Here is a 4,915-nt window from a genome sequence, read left to right as displayed (position 1 = left end):
TGATGTTTTCAAGATACTTGTCGTTAAAGTCCCGTCTTGCATATTATCTCTTCAATTTTAATCACATGTATGTCACAATATGGAAGTAAAAATGGGTTTGTAAATATTGTTTCAAATTTTGAACTGCAAAAAGGTGGTTGAAAATAGTAAAAATAAACTGAATCGTACACTGTAAAAGATATTTTAAGTTGTAAATAAAACAAAGATTATTGGAGTACGTTTTACAAGAAAATACAATTTCTGTGTTTCTACTTCAAAACGTCACATTTAATATGGTGTGTTACTTGCCGTTTCTTTGCAATTAATTGTGTAATTTATTTCTGAGTGAAAATTGTTACTACATCAAATTTGTTTAGTGTACAGCACCTTTTCCCCATGTAAACTTTAAATCTTGATGTTTTTTTATCTGAAAATTAATTCAACCACTCATAAGTGTTCATGTATGCACATATGAGTATATTTAAGTCTTTAAACCGTGCTGTCAAACTGAGGATGGAGAATATTTGCGTCTATAAACTGAAGCTCACATGCACTCTCTCAGGTACATTTCCAGAATCCTAATGCTTGAATGAGCTGAAAATGAAGATGTATTCTGGATGCAATCTCTCTCTCGCTGATGTCGTTTGCGAGCACCGTCACTCATGCATGCAGATCAGCGGTAACCCGAGCTGGAGCACATCGTTTTATTAGATTGCTCGGCACAGGGAAAGTGAAATGTGGGCTAATTGCAAAAGAACAAGACTAATCTCAACTTTATATAGGCCACAGCGGGGGGCACGGTTTGATCTCACAGCTACCTGACTTCACTGACAATAGCAAGAGCAGTCGAGTGTCTCCGGAGATTCGTGTCTTATTGGCTTTAAACGCTTTGGTTCTATTTTTTTTGGTCCTTCATTGACAGGCTTCTTTAAAAGTACAGTATGTTTTATTTAAGGAATAGTTCACCCAGAAATGCACAATTCCTGAAAATGTACTCACTCTCAGGCCACCCGAGGTGTAGATGAGTTTGTTTCTTCATCAGATTTGGAGAAATGTAGCATTGCATCAGTGTCTCAGAAATGGATGCTCTGCAGTGAATGGGTGCCGTCAGAATGAGAGTCCAAACAGCTGATAAAAACATTACAATAATCCACAAGTAATCCACTCCAGTCCATCAGTTAATGTCTTGTGAAGACAAAAGCTGCGTGTTTTTAAGAAACAAATCCATCAAGTCATTTTTTACTTCAAACCGTTACTAAAATATGAGTCCTCTATCCATAGTAACTAGGGATGCACCGATACCGATACTGGTATCGGTATCGGGCCCGATACTGGCCTCCTGTACTCGTACTCGTACTCGATAATCCACAAGTAATCCACTCCAGTCCATCAGTTAATGTCTTGTGAAGACAAAAGCTGCGTGTTTTTAAGAAACAAATCCATCAAGTCATTTTTTACTTCAAACCGTTACTAAAATATGAGTCCTCTATCCATAGTAACACTTCCTCCAGTGAAAAAGTGGTCTGGTGTGAATCAGGAGAGAAATCTGCACAGATCAAGCACCGATTACAAGCCAAAACAGCTCTAAACAAATATGTGGCTGGATTTTGATGTGAGAGACAACAAGAGATGGACTTTTTCACTGGAGGAAGCGTTATTATGGATTATGGACTCATATTTTAGCTAGAAGCAACAGTTTGAAGTTAAAAATGTCTTAATGCTGGATTTGTTCAGCTTTTGTCTTCTCCAGATGTTAACTGATGGACTGGAGTGGTGTGGATTACTTGTAGATTATTGTGATGTTTTTATCAGCTGTTTGGACTCTCATTCTGACGGCACCCATTAACTGCAGAGCATCCGTTGCTGAGCAAGTGATGCTACATTTCTCCAAATCTGTTCAGATCATGAAACAAAGAATGATATTACTAATATATGACGTGTTTTTTAAACTCTTTTAGGCTTTCAGGTTTTGCATCACATTACAAAAGTAAAACTGGTTGTGAAAGCAAGCAGTTTCTAGAAACACAAAATGACCCCCATCAGTCGTTTAATCAGCTTGATTTGTCACTGATGTACAGTGGTGTGTAATAGTAGCTGTACAGGTTGAGATGTTCACTCAGTAGGTGTCTGTGTGGCGTCTAGTGTGAATCGCATGTTAACGCTCATGTTTGCCGCTGGCGCTGTGTGAGGATTTCAACAGGGCAGTCATGTGCAATGGCACAAAAACAGAACATATCATTTCTAGTGAATGAACAAACACACCTGTGAAAACGCTGAGATGAACCGTGCATGAAGAAATCTGCTGTTGTGCCCTACAAAATAAGTCACTTTACAAAATCACTTACATTTTAGTACCATGTTTTTTAGTCATGCTGACATGATCGTATTCTGTCATGAATTTAAATGTTTGAAAGTCTCTTCTGCTCACCAAGACTGCATTTATTTGATCAAAAATACAGTAAAAACAGTAAAATATTATTACCATTTAAAATAATATGAATAATCTAATTATAATTTGATACATTTAAAATAGTAACAAAAAATATGATACTAAAATAACCCTGATTCAGTCTCCATGTGATTTTTTTTTTTACTTATGAATATGAATATAGTCAGACTGCAGTTGTGCACCTGATGTGGTTTTTCTGTCCAGATGAGAACTGCTGTTTCATTAAATCTAAATGAGCGCATGGACTCAGGTGTAGGTAATCTTCATCCCGTCCTGTTTAGGACAAAAACATGGCACAGAGGACACAAAACACGAGCCCTGTCTGAAAACACCTCTATTTTTAGTCATTTCGAGGTGTTTCAGTCTGTACGGCACCAAAAGTGCATTTCTTTCTCTAAAGTGTCCTCGGTTATGTTCGACACTACACATTAAGGTCCAAAAGGCCAATAGAAGCAAAAAAAGGAAATAAAAAGGCAAAGTGAGGACAGGACACTTTCTGTAAAGATCCCTGGAGAAATAATGCACATGCATTGTGCAAAAAAAAAGAAGAGCCACAGAAACTTTTGAAATGGCTTTTCTCAGTCTGACTTATTTTTGAAGTGTTTTTAGGTCAGGTAATTAGTATTAATTATGTCCAGCCTAGATTTGAGTACATTTAGCTATTTAAAACACTGAAATTGCATTGCATGTTGTGAGGATTTGAGGTTTGGAAACGGCAGTCTAGCGCTCAATGATTTCCCAAGGCTGTTCTGTTTCAGCTTGCGTGGTCATCTTCATACATAATGGATCAGACTCCAATCGGAGCCCTGGTGTTTTAAAGGCTTTTCTATGTCCCCTACACACTACGCTTAGATCACACGCATATGCAAGGTGTCACCAACATGCTTCATTAGAGGAACAAATCCCACATTATTACAGAATGAATAATGCTAATTTAAGAGTTCAAACCAATTGCATTTGCATATGCATTATTATATGCACATGATGGCTACTTCTTGCTTTGATAAATAGATCAATAATTAAGTTTCCTAAATTTAGGGTTGGTAAGATTTTTAAAATATTTTTGAAAGTGACCTCTGATCACCAAGGCTGCATTTATTTAATGAAAAATACAGTAAAAACTGTAATATTGTGAAATATTGTTACAATTCTAGGCCCTATCATTTCCGCGCTGTGGAAAACATGGACGGAATTGTGGAATCCAGTCAGAAAAACTGAATTTACTGTATAACGAGGAATTTGCCAAATTTTGGAGGGATGAATGAAAAGTAGGTCAGTACACTTCAGGGGCGTAGAATTTAGTAGAGGCACTATGACATGTCCCTATCCAGCGACTACTAAATTGTCCCTAGCAATAATTTTGATAAAACAATTACTCACATATATATATATATATATGTGTGTGTGTGTCTGTGTGTGTGTGTGTGTGTGTGTGTGTGTGTATATTTAACCACTGTTGTTGTAATTTTGCTTTCAAGGTCATACATTTAATACATGGGCGGAGTAAGAACATATAAGGTAGCAGAAGTATTTAAAAGATATGTGGTCAGAAGTCTATCATAAATGTGGAAATGTTGGGGTAGTTAGATGGGTTGGGGTTGTTGTCTGCGGTTACGTCCCCACCAGTGTCAAACCTACGCCCTACATAATCTCTAGAGCTGCTCTGAGAGTCACTTCATGAGCATTTTACCGTGTCTTTTGAGAAAAACTATGATCATATCATATACAAGCAGAAACTTAAAGCTCTTCACAGCAACCCGTCAAAATAAAAGTTCAGTTTAACTTGAAGAAATTGTGACAGAAATATTATTTAATGTAATGATAGTACTACTGCTACTAATAAAATTATTATTAAAACACTATTTTTAAAAGAATATTTACCAGAATTTATTTAGCAGGAAAATGTAAATACACAACACAGTATTTCAGGAATAAATAAATAAATAATACTTTTTTTTTTTATAAAATCAATAATTTAGAGATTTTTTTGATTATTAATATTTAATGAAACCATTAAAATGGAATCCAGAAAATTAATGGAAAACAGAATTTGGTAAAAATAGAACTGAATTTGAGAAAAAAAATAAAACATATGTCATAGGGCTTTGAAATGTAATTTTTGTTACACTTTTAATAAATTGCTGTTTAATATTGCAAGTTTAATGATTTCAAATAATGATATGCTTTTTGATGAATAAAATATAAATTAACCATTAAACAGAGTCTAGAAAAATTAAAATGGGAAAAAATGGAATCCAGAAAAATTCAAACAGAAAAAAATTTATTTGGGAAAAAATTAAATGGATATCATAGGGCCCTACGATTCAACTTAACTGTTTTCTATGTGAATATTGTAAAATGTAATTTATTTCTGTAATGCAAAGCTGAATTTTCAGCATCATTACTCTTCAGTGTCACATAATCCTTCAGAAATCATTATAATATGATTTGCTGCTTAAAAACATTTCTGATTAACTCATTATACTG

Source organism: Sinocyclocheilus rhinocerous, unplaced genomic scaffold, assembly GCF_001515625.1.
Source record: "Sinocyclocheilus rhinocerous isolate Xijiao unplaced genomic scaffold, SAMN03320098_v1.1 scaffold805, whole genome shotgun sequence".
NCBI lineage: Eukaryota > Metazoa > Chordata > Actinopteri > Cypriniformes > Cyprinidae > Sinocyclocheilus > Sinocyclocheilus rhinocerous.
The sequence above is the reverse complement of the archived record's forward strand: the minus strand, read 5'-3'. Positions refer to the sequence as shown.